The following is an 18,963-nucleotide window of genomic DNA, read 5'->3' as shown; positions in this document are numbered from 1 at the left end:
GTTCTGCTATGGTTTATTCTGAGACTTGACACAGATCATTGCAGAGTCATGAATCTGCTCAAGAGGCAGTCCTAAATTCCAAAGGGACATGGGAATCTCTGAAGTAAGAATTTTTGAGTTTTGATACACTAGGCAAGTCACTTTAAAGCTCTGACCTGCTAGGCCCCCTTCATTCACTAATGAGCCTTTTGCAGCTGATTCATTTTTCATCCTTTCAGTAGCAGCAGCTGTTGCCTCTGACTCAGCCTATCCAAAAAGTACTAATTTGGAAGTTTGGCCAAGGCTGATCTAGTAATGGCACGCACACAGGAGATCACTGTGCGCTAAATGCTGTTCCACTTTCATCTGTGTGGAAACTGAACTGGGAAGCTCAGAGCCCTGGGTTACTTTAAGCTTCCCTCTGAGGTAAGTCTACTGACAGCTTTGCTAGGGAAAGGTTGGTGAGGACAGTGATCCCGAAACCTCAAACTGATACGCCAACAAACAGGAGAATACTTTTTTATCCTGCCAAGCTATATAACCTCTGGCTTTTGGCACTGGTCAGGACCATTGAACCCAACAGAATCTAATATCTGGGCAGATTTTTTTATCCTTTAAGAATGACTCATCTGTATCATGGGACTTGTCAGAACAAGCACTCAGTTAATTTACCACTGGCTGGGCAGAACTGCAAAGACTTATTAGCCCTGTCTCGTTGGAAAGCCTCTCTCTTAAGCACACTTCGTATTTTCACTCTAGATGTGGTAGGTTAGCTGAAAGTATTGTCATCTTTTTTACTGGCTTTAGAGGAGATCAGCACCACAAACAACTTCTCTGCAGAGTCCAGCAGGAAAAAAAAAGAAAAAACCAAAACAAACCACTTGATCACTCTTCAAGTCATCCTATTCTATATAGTGACAGAAGTACTCCACATGACAAACTTGGCTTTTCCAGAGACCTCAAAGTCTTACAGACTCCCACTTATGCAAGTTCAATCATTCTGAGCTACACTTGCTTGAACCAATTAGCTGATACAGACTCAATCCAGACTCTAGTAACTCAAGAGCTCTAAGACACACAGAGTGAAGCTGAAGAACTACTTTTCAAAGAAAAGTAAGAAGTTTCTTCTACTGAGAAGAGCTAGCTATGATACACCTTTCTAAATTGTCTAACACTTTTAAGAGTGTTGGGCAATTTAGGAGCTAGCAAGGCAGTAGTAAGAAAAGTCGTGTCAGACCCTCATAACCTGCACTGAAACTTAACACCTACTCAGTAAGTGGTCTTCTCTATTTACTAGCAATACAAGTAACTAGAGAGTGTTTTTTGGCAAGAAGGCAGGAAACCCAGTGAAGCTATCAGTAAGCTTGCTTTGTGACTAGAGCATGACTAGCAAGAGGCATCAAGGTCTGGTGGGATGCTGCTGCTACTTTGATTTATCAGTCACAGAAGACACACCATCAGCTCTGGCAGAACAGGCAAAGTCCCACACATTCCACCCACTCAGAGTCTTCTGGGGATCAAATGGCACACAGAAAGTAAATGGCAACTTAGTATTATGCATAAATGCAGTGAATAGAAGAAATCAGATTTTCAGCCACCTTCATTTAGAAGACTGTACTGCTATACAGATGTACTTCAAAGAGTTTGGTTTTGTATCTCCATTTTCCCAGTTCCTACCAACAGCTCTAAGCAAATCAATGGACATGACACAGCAAATTGTCAAAAGCATACCTAGCAGCAAACATGAATTCTTTCTTTCTGTTTTTCTAGCTCCTCATCCCAAACACCCATAGGGTAAACATAGCTGAACTGAAAAAAAAAAAAAGCCAGGATTGGGTAACTGTTCAAAAAACAAGCTCTTTCCATAGCTGGCAAGAAAAGTGTTCAGAGAAGATGTGTTACAGAAGTTCTTGCCCTTCGAAATACTGCTTGTCCTTTGACACTTTCACTATAGCCACTGGAATCAAACTACAAGCATGTCAAAATATCCAGCTTGAAAAAGCACGTAGTAAAAAGAAATCCAGCTTATTAAAACATGTAATAATAAAAAAAAAACAAAACAAAAAAAAAAACCAAAAAAAACAAAAAAAAAAAAAAAAAAAAAAAAAAAAAAACAAAACAAAACAAAAAAAAACCACACCAAAACCAACCAACCAACCAAAAACCTCAGGGATAGCAACTGCCAACATAGAACCCACCCGTAGCCCTCAATGCCTGACAAAAACATAAGAAAAGATGAAATACCACTCCTTCCATTTGACATAAAAAGAAGTTATAAAACATACAACCCAAAACCCCACAGTGTAACTATTTTTCCAAACAAAATCTTCAGGAAACAAATCTCTTCGAGGACTGTTAAACTTCTGTCTTGTTTCTCTGCACTTCTCTGCTTTTAAGCAACAAGAAATACAAGACCGTACATATTCTTTGCATCTTATTTATACTCCCTGGTAACCTAGACAAGTTCTTTGTTCTGGAACTATTAAAATGCCAAGTTAAAGCCACAAAGATGACCAGGGGACTGAAGCATCTCTCTTAAGAGGAGACTGCAGGAGCTGGGCCTGTTTTGTCTACTCTTCAAGACTGAGAGGAGATCTCATCAATACATACAAATATCTCAAAGGCCAAGAGGGTGCCAAGAGGATGGTGCCAGACTCTCTTCAGTGGTGCCCAGCAACAGGGCACAGAGTAATGGCCCTAAACGGAAACATAAAAAGTTTCACCTCAACATGAGGAAGAACTTCTTTACATTGAGGGTGGCAGAGCACTGGAACAGGCTGCCCAGGGAGGTCAAGGAGTCTCTCTCTCTCGAGACATTCAAAACCCACCTGGGCATGTTCCTGTGTAACCTGCACTAGGCAACCCTTCCTTGGCAGGGGACTTGGACAATGTCATCTCCAGAGGTCCCTTCCAACCCTAACTATTCTGCGATTCGGGGGAAAAAAAAATATCCTCATAATGCTTTATTATAGGGTCACTTTTCATAGAGTCATAGAATGGTTTGGGTTAGAAAGGACTTTAGAGATCATCTAGTTCCAATCGTCCTGCCATGGGCAGGGACACCTTCCACTAGACCAGCTCAGAGCTCCATCCAACCTGGCCTTGAACACCTCCAGGGATGGGGCATCCACAACTTCTCTGGGCAACCTGTTCCAGTGCCTCACAGTAAAGGATTCCTTCCTAATATCTAGTCTAAATCTACTCTCTTTCAGTTTAAAGCCATTCCCCCTTGTGCTATCACTGCACGCCCTTGTAAAAAGTCCCTCTCTAGCTCTCCTGTAGCCCCCTTTAGGTACTGGAAGGCTGCAATGAGGTCTCCTCACAGCCTTTTCTCCAGGCTGAACAACTCGAGCTCTCTCAGCCTGTCTTCATAGGAGAGGTGCTCCAGTCCTCCAAGCATATTCATGGTCTGCTCTGGACCTGCTCTAACAGGTAGGTCCATGTCCTTCTCATGTTGGGGGCCACAGAGCTGCACGTAGTACTCCAAGTGGAGTTTCAGAAAAGTGGAGCAGAAGGGCAGAATCATCTCTCCCAACCTGCTTGCCACGCTGCTTTTGATGGAGCTTAGAGTTGGCTTTCTGGGCTCAAGTGTGCACTGTCAGGTCATGTTGAGTTTCTCATCAACCAAACACCCAAAGTCTCTCCTCTCCTCAGAGCTGCTTTTAATCAGTTTTTCTCCTTTCCTGGTGTTTTTGAAGCACAGCTGGCCTGACAGAGGCTCAAGAACCTTGGAGGCACACAACTTCAGCTTCTACCTACCGCCACAGAGCCAGCCAAAACACATCACTTTGAGATTATGGATCCTTACACCAGAGGCTGACATTTTCAGGTGGGAGATGCAGCTTAATGACTGGAACTAAGGCCTAGGCAGAAGGGACCTAGGCCTAGAGAAACGCACCACCGATAACTAAGCTGAGGTTTTGCCTCCCTGCCTCAACTTGCCCCTTCAGAGGGGTTTCTTGTCTGCCCTTGTGAATATATGGTTTCAGTTAGTTTGGAGCACTCGATGTGATGATTTAAGGGTTCTTATCAGCCATGTAATTATTTTCAATAACAAAGACTTACAGATTAATTTGACTGCTTTACTATTCATGTCTTCCTTTTCTATACCAAGAAAACCAACCCAGAAGGCAGGATTTCACAGTTCAGCACTTCTTCCACACAGGTCTCTCTGGCCAGGAATTTACTTCAACCTATACTGTCATAAATAGGACTATCACGTGGCTGAAGATCCATATGCTGCATTACCATCTTGCAGTGCTACTGTCTGTTTTCTTCTCCACTTCTGCTTCTTGTATGCCAACTGGGGTTTTTTTATATTATTTGTGACATTTCATTAAGTTTCATTTATTGTTCTGAGGTGCTTATTTGCTCAGCATTCTCAAGTGGCTTCCTTCAGCTACATATTATCTACACAGCATCACCAGTCATGTCAGAGTAGTTCTTGCTAAACCAGCATGAGTATTTCTCAGGGCAATGTAATTTAACAGGATAACAACAGTGCAAAAATGCTAGATTGAGTTTTGGTTACAGAAAGTACCAAGAATCACACCTCAGTGACTGCACTTTACCTGGATCATTCCTGTCTCTGACAGACCAAGCCTGATTGATACTATTATCATTTCCAGCCAGCCAGACCTTGGGGGCTAGGACAGGCCCTTATTGAAAAGAAGAGACTGTTGCAGCCCAGGTTCTTCCAGACCTTTCAGTTGATTGGCAGATGCTGTTACAAAACCCTGTTTCCTTGAATACCACAAGATCCAAAACAACAACATGAAACCATTTTGCTTGTTCTCCTCTGCACCTTCCGGCCAGCATTTACTTTCAAGTTCCTCCTGAGCTTCTTACAGTTTTTTCTCCTCCTTTCTAAAGTCCTACTGTTCCTCCTCACAGCCATCCTCCATCAAATGCGTATGAGACAATTCCTGCTCAGCTCCAGCATTCTCTTGCGTCAGACAATAATTTCAACTCCCTAGTTCCATCAGAGATAGTGTGGTTAGCTGGGGCTTGGGGGGTTGTTTTGGTTTTGTTTGGGGTGGGTGTTTCAGGTTATAGGTTTTTGGAGACTTTTTAAACATTTATCTACAAGGACAGCTTTTGTACATTTTGTACATTTCAGCAACATTTAAGTAAAAATGTAGTGGATATATCCACTACATCACTACTTGTGCCTTTTTGTCTAAATTGTCAATCCAGCAGGACAACATTTTAAATTTGGTTTCAAGACCTGCAGAACCATGTTATCTTCAGAGAGGCTTACGAGAATGAAATGCTGATTTTACATTATAAAATGTCATTATAATAGCTCAATCCTGTGATATTCTGAAAAAGAGGATGAGGTGGGAAGGCCAGATTATTCAAAAAACCCCCAAGTAACTATTTAAAGGATTTATTTATTTATAGGTTCATGATTCAGAGAACAAAATTCCTTCCACTACCCTGGTCAACACAGAATATATATGTATAGACACTGATCTAGCAGGCAGATTTCACAACCACCACCTGACTCAGGCTTTGGAAGGGAAACAGTAAGCAAGAGTGACCAAGACAGTAGGAGAAGTTATAGCCTGTCAGTTAAAAACAACAACACAATCTTTCCAAATCATGCAAGAACAAAGCAGTTTCAAGTTCCTTATACAGAAAAAAAAAAAAAAAAAGAGTATTTTAGATGCTCCCCCGGGGAAGAATGCAGTAGAGGAAGCTGTCGCAGCATGCCTGAATGCCACAGGAAGCACAAAAGGGGAAAATTTCTGAGTGTTCCCAGCTTCCTCAGAGCTGGGGCCAGAGCTCAGAGGAATGCTGAGACCACCACCCTGGTGAGCACTCAGACTCACATTACAGCTGGACTCAGATCTGCCTCCTATGTGATCACATGAACACACAATGGCAGAATGGTAGGAAGCAAGCATCCAAATCCCAACTCTTCCCCAATATCAGTGCTCCCATCTAATACTCCCTCAACCTAGGGAAAAAAAAAAACAAAAACAAAAACAAAAACAACAACCAAACAAAAAACAAAGCAATCAAAAAACCCCCAAAACTCTGGATCTGTTTTTGTTCCCCTTAAAAGTACTTATATGACAAAAGCTTAAAACAGGAGAAGGCAGAGGTTATGCTCCCTTGTTCTACAGACCCAGTTGCTAAACATGCCTTACACACACCTTCCTGGTCCTCACTTGGCTTCTGCCAATCAGTCCTGACATGAGGCAGATACAGGCCCTGCCCACTGACTCAGCAAGCCCCATATCTGTGAGGAGGCAGCTCACAAGCAGATTGTTGGACACTTTCAAGAAAAACGCAAGATCCCTCAAAACATGGGGCAGCCCACATCCTAAACAGCTGACCTCATGCATGTTCCCAAGTCACATTTTCAGGGAGCTGAAGAAAGCCTCTCCTGCATGAGACTCCCCAGACAGAGGGTTCAATTCAGGCTCAGTTAGTTCTGAGGCACCAGGCACCCACACAAAGCTGGAAGATATGGCACAGGCCCTTCAGGAGCTCTGCACCCTTCCAAAAAGGCAGCTGAAGGGTAGGCCAGATGTGAGGCCACTGACTTCAGACCACTCTCAGTCACCTACATCTGCCTACATCTGAACACTTCCCATGCTAATTATTTCAACAACCCTACTGCCATTCCCAGATCATCATCTAGCCCTACATCCATGTGCCCTATGAAATTCAGGGCCTTTCTACGTTCCATGAATTCTCTGAACTAAGAAATCTCTCCTCCTCATTTAAACATTCACCAGTTAATGCAGTTTTTCTTTCTCCCTGCAGCACATGTTCAAATTTCTCCCATCACACCTTCTGGATTATAATTCAGTAGAGAGCCAATAAACCATCAAGTGTTATTATGGCCAGATGAAGTTTATCAATTGATGAAAATGAAGACCCCAGACACAGTGAAAATAAACAGTATACAGAGTGTCCCTACACCAATTGTTTCTAAGATGCAGTAATTCTGTGCCAGGCTGATGTCTCTTCAGCTACTCAGGGTAGCTCAGTCTACCAGAAAGTTTGGCAAAAATGCTCAGACAGTGGTTATAGCTTTCTTGGTAGGGGAGTGAAAGCTTCCCATGTAACTTTGAGATCCATTTACTGTATGGTTCAATCTCTTTCCAGTTTGTAAAGTTTCTCACAAAAAGGAAATGGAAGACTCAAAGAAATCATGCTAAAAATAGCAAAAATGCTGCCCCCCAGAGAGAGACACACTTGGGAACTCTCCCAACTGTGTATGCAGACTCCTTGAGAACAAAATCTTATGCCTGAGAACTAATGGGAAAAAAAACAGCTTGGAGGGAAGTTATTTTGATGCTGATAAATTAACATCCAGACTGTAAAATACAGTTCCAGAGAAAAACCAGGAGTCCAATTACTAAACTTATCAGTTACTGTTTTGTAACGGATTTCTTTTTCATACTGATACAGAAAATTACAGAGAATAGCACATGCATTTAATCAGAGAGAATAAGCATTACAGGCGAACAATGTAAACAGAAATCTGAGAGCTCCTTTACCCAGAGCTTTCCTGGGTTTTATTCATTTGTTTCCCCCTCTCCTCCATATGATTGGGGAAAATGATATTTGAAGTCTTTCAGGGGAAGGAAATAACAGAAAACCCACTGTATTAGTAGTAACGCAACAGGCACTGCAGAACCACATTCAGCAGGCAGCAGGGAGCTACTAGGACAAAAGGCAGTAAAAAATGCCACAACCCCTTCTTAGAAACTTCTGGTAATTTTCCTTTCTTCCCATCTCCTCCACCCCCCACCCTCCACAATTTGCTCAGCACACAGGAGTTACTATTTCTTACCAGATATATCACACAGACACTGTCAGAACTTTCTTCCTCTTGCCAACATGACTATAGTCAGGCTGTCCAAAGGCTGTTGCGTTCCATTTCACAGAGCCGATCATGTCAGACAGCCTGCAGAACCACCCTTTATTCTGCCCCTCATCCACCCCCTGTCTTTTCTATTCACTTTTTAGAAAAGGCTACTTTAGCCACACTTAGCATGAGGATGCTACTCACAAGAACAGCTATATTCTGGCAGCTGACATGGAGAGCAGAGGACAATGCTCCTAGGAGACAGCTCAGCTTCTGTGGAAAGTAACTCAAGTTTGGGAAAGAAGGGAGAAGTGCTAAAAGTTCCTGCTTCCCAACTGGACTTCCTCATAATAATCTGTATCTTTCATTAGGGTATTAATGAAATACTTAACAACACAATCTAAACATACAAGGGTCTCTCCTCCCAAATCACTGCTTACTGGTCAGAGCACTCAACTGGAGTTTGACAACATGTCCTCCAGCTAACACCACATTCCTCCTGTGCATGCACACAAGAGCCTTCTAAAATCTCACAAGAGATATGCTAGTATCAAAGTAGGAAAAGCCCTTTTCCAAAACCTTTGGATTAGATCTTTTCACCAAGGACCTAGGCATTTCAAAGTTACTATTTCTAAAACACATGATCAAGACCTAGTACTGTCAAGATACAGATTTTCTTCTCTCACAGTCACCCAGCAACAAACCTCAAAATCAGTTCTTAGTCCTTAACCTGATGCTGCAATTGTGCAATGGCCATTTTGTGGTTAAACACCATTATACTGTGTCAACTCTCACCAGAAGTAAAAGTGATTTCCCTAGAAATAGAAACAGATTTCAACGTATGGAAAACTAGAGTTTTCCTCAAAAGATAGACCCACTGTTCTTCTCCATTCTCTTTTTCTTCAGATCTTGCCCGAGGACAAAGAGGGCAAGAGCCTCTCAAGCATTGGGATAAGTCACTCAGATTATGACATTGGACTTTCCCCCCCCTTTTTCTTTCCGGTTGGTATGTCTTTATTAATAAGGAGGGTGGAAGTGTCTGCTTATATTAAATGCCATGCTCTACTTTCACAGCCCTGCCCCCACAAGCATCAGAACTTAAAGCCATGAATGCAAATCACAGCAACCTAGTTATTGCACATCAAAGCTGGCACTGTCACTCTTATTCTCAGGATAGAAGAGACAACCAGACAGCTGACATTTACTCTTTAGCTCACAGGGTAAACAGAAACCAAATCACAATACCTTTGCTGCTGCTCTGGAAGGACACTGATCCCACACTACCCTGCAACAACCATACTGCCGGGCCTAGATTCCTTTCTGCAGTAACTCCACAGGGAAGAGTCAGCTACCAATTGTACCAGTGTTTCCCTCTTAACAGCTGAGCTTTTTGGAGTTCTCTCCTCCCGCTCTTTTTAAACCCCTTATCAGTAATGAAAGTTACTGCAGTGTGTAGAACACACTCCAAGAAGAGCACTCCTCTGTAACAGAAGCAGTTTGTGAATATATACCTTCTTGTTCAGAGGCTTATCCCTCTGCCAATTACTTGCAGAAAGAAACTGCTTGCACTGAAAAGCAAAAAGACATTCAAAGCTTTATTTTAACACAATTAAAGCAGTTTCAAAGTAAGAAGCTGTCATCATGTGGCAGGCAGAACAACATGGACCATTATTATGTGTTCTGAAGACCACTGCTTGGAAACATCTAGTCCCAGCCTAGCACATTTACTGGCAACAGATTTCCAGTCTAGACTCCACAAAAAGCCCCCAGAAAAGTAGTTTTCCCATAATGCTCCATTCTGATACAAGGTCATGTGGCTGCACATACAAAATTTGGACATATTAAGTGACTTGCTCTCCTCAGTAAAAATGGTCAAAACCAAGGTTCATGGGAACGGGAACATAACATGGAAATCCTCTTGAAGAATCACGTCTACTAGACTGTAGTGAGTTCCTGTCTAGAAGTGCAAAATACCTGCACAGTCAGAGCTATACTGCAGTCAAGGAGATCTCCAGGGCTGCAGTGGCCCACAGGAACAGGAAGGATGGATTTAAAAGAGGTGTTCCTTGGTCAAGAACGAACAGCTATTTCTGTCCTATGGCATCTGTATCGGATCCAGTCAGGGGCCATGCTTGTTCCATGGCTGATCACCTGATGAGACTAACCAAACATGGCATGTTGCTTTCAAACGCTACTCTTGATGACTTGACAAAAAGGATTGCTTAGAAAACCACAAGAAAGTGTCTCACCATTGCTGCATAAAACTGCTTTATTCAGCATACTATTTTCTAATAAGTCATGCCCTGGGGAGCACTCACACTGGGGCTCATAATAATGCTGAAGACAATAGAAGAGCCTGTTGCTACTGGGAAAACGGGGAACATAGAAGCATCTTTCCAAGGAGAACTGCAGGTAGAGAATTAAGCTTCCTCCCATCAGTATTCAGGGCCTAGCCAGGTCTGGCAACATGTTTTTTCTTGTCACAGAGTTGGACAAACTGGTAATATGAAACTCTCTTGTACTCCTGGTAGACTTTTAGTACTGACAGTTACTCTTATCTGGGGGTATGTACCCACGAAGAAGAAAAGGCATATGGTATTACCTTGCCTTCCTGAAACAACTCAGAATGGGCTGCCACCACTGCAATTTGCTTAACTGAATGGATTTGAGTCTTCTTTCAAATGTTCCCTCAATCTGCTTACAGTCAAGTAACCTTTTGAAAAAACCATCTTCAGTGTCTCTTCATGGATTTCCAGATGTTACTCAGTTGCTCTGTTATTCAGTTATCTCATGCTACTTAGTTTTCATAGGAAGTTTGCAGCTCTCCTTCACTAATGTAATGCCTATAAATTTAAGCAGCAGAATACTAAATCCCTCTTTCAAATTATAAACACATTAGGCAAAATTTTCAGCAGTGTTTGCATGACTTGAGACATACTCTCCCAACTGATTACCAGTGGAACACAAGCACTTTGGAAAATTTCATTTGATGGTAAATGCACCCGACATCAGAGCCATCCCACCAGATATCTTTCTAATTTAAAGATACAATGCTATTTTTCTTCACTATTTACTTGCTTAGCTGCTATATCACTTTATAAGGACCCGTTCAAGCTGACAAAAGAACTAACAATTTAGTGGAATCTAAACTATACCATCTAGAAGTGAGGAATTTCTGACACAAACTTTATTGTAGAAAGATCCTTTTCTGGCATTCTGCCCCATCTCCTTTCTCCCACCTCATGCACTCTTGCCGCTTGTTATACAGAATCCCATTATTCTGGGCAGCTATTTCCTTTCCATATTTGTATCTATTTTATGCTGACAGGAACAAAAGAAAGAACAACTTTATTAAAAGGATCTCTTTGAAAGTCAGTATCTCACTTGCTTCCTTGCATTTAGAATTGCATCTTATTGCCCTGGTTTCTCCCCTCTCAATACATCAGAGGCATATTAATTCAGTTCTCAACATCTACTGACACAAGGCACTTGCAATAAGGGATATAGCAGTTAAGGTCTTATGTCTCCAATTATTTTTACTGAATTGCCTCTTCTTTTAAAATTTGCAGTCTTGTTAAAAGTACATTTGAAAAAAAGCCACAAGTTTGCTACTAGCTATTTCCAAGTAATTAAATTCATTAATCCAAACAGGAACCAAGGGAAATAAAACTACTTTCTCCTTCAAGCTTTTTCCCCTCCTCTTACTCCATAATAATTATAAATGCTCTTAACCCACTAAATATTACAACCAGCACTTATCCATTCTGCTTTTTGCTGTCCTTATCTTTCTCTTGCAAGCCTTAAAACAGTAATTGCCCTGAAACTGGAAAGAATGAAAGAGGGTTCCTCCCACAGTAAATATAAAACTTGATCAGCCCCTCAAAAATCAGGCTGTTTGTTGTTTCCTGCATTTTTAGTTCTTAGATTTTTAGTTCACAGCATTCAGATTTACAGTTTTACTTTTTCTCCAGCCTGCTTCTATCATAATACTGAATATTTCATTTCTATCATCACTACAAGTGTTTTGAAAAGAAGATGCAGAAACTCACACATCCCAAAACCAGCCACACACAGATGCACAGTAGCTGAGTTTAACTGCAAATTCAAAAGCCTGTGCAACTAGAGCTGGTTGCACAGCAACTTGGTGACTAACTTCCTAAGGAGACAGCTGGCAGATTTGCATAGCTGTGTCTGCTGATGCATTTGCAGAGACAGAAAAAAGGAGAGGACAAGACAGAGTGACCGCAGAGACTTGAGGCTCTGTCACCCTGTGCTTTCTGTTCAGCACAGGGCACCCAGATATCCCACCTTCACTCAATGTAGGTTCAATTGAACATCTAATGTTTAAGACATTCCATCCTTGTTGTACTTTATAGACAGATGTGTGCTCTACAGAAATAAGCAGATTAGAACAGGCCTGGATATTGGTAGAGTTAGAAATATACTGAATAAGCATGTACACACCTTGTCAGCAGCCACAACATTCCTGGAAAGAGTTGTGTATTAACACAGTGAAGTTAAATGCTTCCCTTTCTCAGCATGCCAAATACTCTGTACTGTGTTTACAGAAGAAGCTACTTTTGCTCCTCCCTGATGCCCAGTGGGACAGATTATCTATGGCTCAGGCTGCAACTATAGCAGTTCTTCCAGCCAGGCTCTGCCTGTTTGTCCCCGTGCAAGAGTTGTGAGTCATGGGAAAAAACCCAGCTCCCAGCAGCACTCGGAGCAAGGGACATCTATGACTCCATCGGCACTGCTTTGCAGAACCACTTGGGGGGCTATGCCCTATGTGAGCATGCAAGAGAAATCCGGATGGGCAGACACAAAGATTAAGGCCTGTGAACACTCCAACCTACACATATAGTAACGTCTCCTCAAAACACACCTTTCCCTTCCTCTTCAATACTACAATACACACAGCACTAGCAGTACACGGCTCCAGGCAACCACCAGCGTTTTCTGCTGCACACCCTCTAACTGTACTCACTCAAGTCAAGGGGCTCCTGTTATGGACACCATGGATCAGCTAATAATTTTATGGCCCATATACATGGTTGGAGAGGTAGCACAAAATACTCTTGCCTCTCACTGGTAGGCAAACAAGACAAATCCCTTTGTTCTCTTGCCCCAGGGACCAGACAACCAATCTGCCTGGGCTGACCTGTCATTTCTATATCTAATGGAAGTGGAGAGGAGATAGCAAACATAGGGATTTTCCACTACAGCCCAGCATATCTAAAGCCTTAACACAAGTTTCCAGCACAAGTAGCATCAGAAAGGGAAAGTAAACTTAATGAAAAATGATCAACTGAATTGTAATCAGAGGTAAGGGTAATAAAACAGAGTTGCAAGAGTCAGGAGTTAAGTTTCACTACAGAATTTTTGTTGCTAAACAAAACCTTGTAAGAATACAATCACTTTTCCCAAGGAACCACCCTAAAATTCTGTGCCTGGGCACAGAACAGGTTTTTTGCCACCACAAGAGGTGTAGAAGGCAGATGATGAATAGGATGCATGTGCTCCCCATTTCCCTTGACTGAAATACACTAGACAAACTAGTATAACAACCATACCTCCTTCCTGTAAACATGACTTCAGGATACTTCTCTAGCATACAGCTGTGATCCCAACACAGACCCTTTAACTTTTCCATCAGGAAATTCTCAGGCAGTCACTTCCAATCAGCAAGAAAGAATGCTATCAGCGACAAATTCATATCTGCCAGCCCACATTAAGGCCAATAAACAACCAGTTTCCTCTCGACAACAACAATCCCCTTTTATCATGGTGTGGATACCTTCACCAACCCTTCAGGATCCACTGCAGGGGGGAAAATAGGCAGAGATAACCAGAAAGCAGCTTTTCAAGCCAAAATACCCTCCCCTCAGAACCTGGGGGTTGTGGTAATCCCCTTTTTGAAATGCTAATGTCATTACAACCATAGCAGCAGAAGACAAGCGGTGGGGCCTGGAGGGGCCTGGGTGACAGAGCCTCTGATGTGCCCTTACACAGATGATTTAAACTGAGCCTTTTGTAACTCTCCTTCTCAAAGCTCCCTGCCCGGCATCATGCTTGACAGGAGCTGCAGCTGCCATCCGACCCTCCTGAGGAGCAGGGGTGCAAAGATCAACCTGATGAATTCATGGAGTGGGGCTGGGGCTGGCGGCTGCAGCCTTGTGTTCTCCAAACGAGTATGCCAGGACAAAGAAAGGCTCAGGGAAGACTTGAAAAAAGACAAAGCTGTTCTCTTGCTACTGCTGAAAAACAATTGCACAACAGTAAAAATCATTACAACTGGTCATTGCACAGCTCAAAGAAACTAATCAAGATAAATACATCTATCCTTAACATGACAGGAAGCAGCTCAGCCTCAGGAAGGAACCCCTCCCATGGAGAAAGCTACTCCAAAAGGACAGAGAGCAGTCAACTTCCCTGGCAAAAGCAACTGGAACTAGCTGCTGTGGGGAGATCAGAGACCAGACTGGGCACAAGTTTCATCCTGCCACCACATGCTATGTAACAACTGACAGATGGTTACCAGAGGGCTTTCGTTTTGTTTTCAATTCCGTGTTCAGTTTTCATTGCCTCCGATACCAGTCAGGGAATCAACAGGGAAAACAAACTTTACTGCAGTAGTGTTTCCTGCAACTTGCCATTTCCTACCATCTCCCAGGGAACCTCCCACTACAAGAGAAAAAGCAGACCATCACCACAATGGTTGAGAAGTAAATCAAGCTAAGTTTTACACCAGGTGAAATAACTGGAAAAGCAAATTACAGACTGAAACATTTGCCATTCACAAACACTGCTGCATTTACAGCAATTTCCACTTCACCATGAGATTGAGTGAAGCTACTCTAACACCACAGTCAAAGCCAGTGAAAGGAGGTGATTGTCCTGCTCTGCACCGGTGTGGCCTCAGCTTGAGTACTGTGTGCAGTTTTGGGCACCACAATATAAAGACACCAAGCTGTTAGAGAGCATCCAAAGGAGGGCAGCGAGGATGGTGAAGGGTCTGGAAGGGAAGCTTATGAGGAGTAGCTGAGGTCACTCGATCTGTTCAGCCTGGAGAAGACTGAGGGAGACCTCATGAGGTCACCAACCCCATGAGGGGAAGCATAGGGGCAAGTATCAATCTCTTCACTCTCGGGAGTGACAGGACTTAAGGAAATGGCATGAAGCTGAGTTAGGGGAGATTTAGGTTGGATATCAGGAAGAAGTTTTTCACCAAGAGGGGTGGTTGGGCACTGGAACAGGCTCCCTAGGGAAGTGGTCACAGCACCAAGCCTGTCTGAGTTCAGGAAGTGTTTGGACAATGAATGCTCTCAGGCACCTGGTGTAACTTTTAGGGTGTCCTGTGCAGGGCCAGGAGTTGGATTCAATGATCTTGATGGGTCCCTCCCAACTCAGCATATTCTATGATTCCATGAAATAATATATAATAGCCCCAAATCCCTCTGCTGGAAAAGAAACCTTACAAGTTCGGTCATCTCACTGCTGCTTAGGTGTTTGAATTCCTACCTATAGAGAAGTAGCTGCATTTAAAGAGGAGGCCAGCCTCTACTGCCACAGAAAGAAGAAAGGTGACAGACCACTCTGGAAAAAGAGATGTGTTTGATTTCATTTGTGCAGGGTGCACACTGGCAAGCAGCTTTGAAATGCTGGTTTCGGTGGCAACATTTTAAAAAGAAAACCACAAAAGCTCCAGTTCTGCAGGCACTCTCCCTTGGTGCTAGCTAACCAAAGTCAGGAGAAAAATTTCCTCCATATGAAGCAACTAATTAAGTCAAGAGTTCAGCGGATGGAAACAGACTTAATGATAAGATGCTTCCCTGCTGTCAGGATGTAGAACAGACATTCATTTTCATCCTCTCAAATCTCTCCATGGCAGCTGATGCAGGCAAACATGAAATACTCCTGACCTGCCACAGACAAGCGGTAAGTGGCCAGACGTATGCAGTAAAATAGAGATTTGCTCACCTTGACTGCTGTCAGAGAATGAATCTTGTCACAATATCCCTGATTAGCAGCTTACATCAGTCCCTTTTTGTTTTACTAACAGCAAGAATCAAAGATGTGAAAAGCAGCCCTACCTGTGTACCACATGACATGCTGCAATGTCCCATTTCCCCCACGCTGTCACACCACTGCCTACCCAAGGGCTCAGCTCATACACAGGATCACCTCATGACTAAAAAGACCCGGTTAAAGTGGAACCAAACATGACCAAGGTAATACTGACAGAAAAAATAAATAAAAAAAAAAAAAGGAAAAAACAAAACACAAAAACAGTGCTCTGAAAAGTGCTCCAACCCTGAGGAGTCTCCACAGCTGGAGGCATGTGCCAAGAGGCAGTCAGTTCTCCAGAGTGCTAAGAGGGGGCAGAACTCACAGGAGCTAACCTCTTTCAGCACAGCACCCACACTGCACCTCCAGTGTGTTCACCCACTAGAGGCATGGTCTTACACCAGCAGACAAGAATCTGGCCCTCACTGCACACACCTCCTCTCCCACACAGCCAAAGTGCACCAACACTGCCTGGCTGCTAGTCTTGTGTTCTGCCTCTGTTTGTTTCACTATTGCTCCAGTGACAAAATTGAACAAGAATCCTGTACCAATAGAGAGCTCAGCTCTCCCAGCACCGTATATCTCCTCCAAGTATTCCAAAAGTGGAGTCTAGCTTACTAAATTATATGGAAGAAACAGTCACCATCAAAGCACAACTGTCAACTGTCAACTTAAAGAAAACATTCTGAGAAGTAAATGCAAATAAAGAGACAAAGTGGGAAGGCTCAAAGGTCAACCCTACTTTGAGATAATGGCAATAACATTTGCAGCAAGACTAGTTTGTTGGGAACAGCAAAGAAGCAGAGGACTAAAACAATAAAATTGGAAAAACAAACTTACCACCCTTCATGGGTTTCACTAAGATTTGTACTCAAAGGCAAAGTCATCACAGTTTGTGACTACATTCAGATTTTTCAGCTTAAGTATCAAAAATTAATAGTTTCCTCTTTTGAGAGAAAAGTGACAGTTGAACCTAAACACTCATATCCTAAAGCTTTTATCTTTTCTTAGTATCTTATAAACTAAGTCAATTACACCCAAGAAAGTGTTTACAATGAAACCTGAACATTGTTCTTCAGGAGCATTCAACTGTTACTTTTGCTAGGGAAAGCAAAAGGAGTGACAAAAGGGAAGTACTAGCTTTAGGATAATATATAGCATTACAGTTACTTTACATACTTTGCCTGTGCAAAAGAGAAGTAAAGATGTGCTGCAGCATAATGTGTAGCTCAGCTCAACTCTTACAGTACTGGTCATTTTCAAGAAGCACATCAGAAGACCTAAAACTTGAACTACTGGAGGCAGGTTACACAACAGGGGCATCCCTGAGGCTCCAAGTTTCAAAGATAGCTCTTCTGAAGATATAAGTGGTCCCATAGAAACTGCTATATCAGCAGCTGTGAGTTTTGTATGACACACCAGAAGCACATTCCTAAAGGCCTCTGCAGCATCAGCTATGTTTCCCAGAGATAAATCTCCAGGATGCTGGTGGTCCAGAATAAAGGCAGCATCAGAATTCCCTAACCCACTCTAATATAATTTCATTCCACACATACAGTGACAGACAGACCCCACCATCAGCAAGGAGTGTCGACAAGGGTCAGGCAGCTTTAATAGGCTTATCTTCTTTACAAAAAGGGTTCTCTAGAGTTGGTGAAACAGACAAATGCAGGATAGGGGGAAGAGTAAAGCAGCTTTTAACTATAAAACTGAATACAAACTAAGAAAAGCTGAACTTTGAGAAAGTCAGATACTACTCTACACATGGCAGCAATTTTCACTTGAAATTCCTCCCTATATCTTCTTTCACATACAACTGCTATATGGTCTTCCACAGTTTCTCACTCCTCAGATCACCATCCGTGACATTAGAGCACTCATAGGCAGGCACAGCCAGTGCTCCAGTAACTGGCATCTTTACTCTGTTCTGCTTCTGCCTTCGGATTTCTGCATTGAAGCATCAGGCCCTGGAAGGAACACACGCTTTTTAACCCTGTAGTTCTTAAACTCTGTCAGTGTCTCACTAGTCAGTCCTGTGGCATATAGAAAAGCCTCAAAACCTTGATGTTGTAAAGGCATCCTCCTGCATTAAGATACTCTTACCAACCCTTAAAAAATAAATACACATATATAGATATTTTACTAGAGTCCTCCCTCCCAAGGCCATACGATTCTCAAGCATTGTAATCTGCTTGCATAACTAGAACACTACCTTCTTTTAGGATTTGCACTTAACCACCAAGCCACTAATTGGCTTTTTAAACCACCAGGATATTTTTCACAACTCCACCTCTGGAAACATTCACCCTCCTGTTTTACTGCACTCCTGTCCCCCTGCTCTCCTTCCCAGAATATTATTCTCTACTGATCCTCATTCACCTTCAATCTATTCTATCACCTTCTTACAAATCTCCATTTGCGTCTAGTCCTTTTCTATGTCTGCCGAGTCTCCAGACAGATCCATTTCATTCAAGATATTGTAGTTCTACCTAAAACAGAAAAACTTCACCTGTTGTCTCATCAGCTGACACCTCTGCTGAAAAAGCAGAAGAAAAAAAAGTTGTCTAAGCAACAAAATTGGTAAGATCACAAAACAGTTTTATTCTCTTTCTGATGGACAGTTTTATGACTACCTATGGGTATGTCTGACACAACATTCTCTATACACCTTGTTAGTCTTCCTCAGGACATAAAAAATATTCTTTCTAGCCAGAAAAGCAGCAACAGCCTCTGACTTTCCAGTTATGACACTGCACACATCAAGGCTTACCCTGTTCCTTCCCTGTCTGTGACTGTGGCTGAGAACTCAAAACAACATCCACTAGAGGTGCTTATCTCACTACACAGCAAGGTAACATTTTTCAAAGAAGACATACTTCTCCCTGTACTGACAAATAAAATATGTATCTCAAAAGCGGCAGCAATGTTTGTTTCTGCTCTCAAACAAGAAAGATTTCTCCCAATTCAATTAAGATGACTGCTAGACCTAAAATGCAGAGCCCACAGGATTTCAAGATGCTCTTTTTTTATCCTACTGTTCAATTCTTTGGCTTCTGCTGCCATTGAAATGCTTCTTACTATGCCGAGGG

At 42.5% G+C, this 18,963-nt stretch overlaps 1 protein-coding gene and 1 long non-coding RNA gene across 4 annotated transcripts in view; one reads left to right on the top strand and one right to left on the bottom strand.

Moving 5' to 3' along the window:
- SUSD6 (sushi domain containing 6) overlaps positions 1–18,963 on the bottom strand; it is a 100,346-nt gene that overhangs the window by 25,105 nt on the left and 56,278 nt on the right. The window lies entirely within an intron of this gene.
- LOC120324782 lies at positions 33–14,329 on the top strand. The gene is made up of 4 exons (XR_005566351.1): positions 33–103; positions 219–405; positions 3,683–3,808; positions 14,164–14,329. It is a non-coding gene; the product is annotated as an uncharacterized LOC120324782 (long non-coding RNA).

This window comes from Pipra filicauda, unplaced genomic scaffold (genome assembly GCF_003945595.2).
Source record: "Pipra filicauda isolate LSUMZ 115617 unplaced genomic scaffold, ASM394559v2 scaffold6_size6359152_pilon, whole genome shotgun sequence".
NCBI lineage: Eukaryota > Metazoa > Chordata > Aves > Passeriformes > Pipridae > Pipra > Pipra filicauda.
Note: the sequence above shows the minus strand (reverse complement) of the source record. Positions and strands in the feature narration are given on the sequence as shown.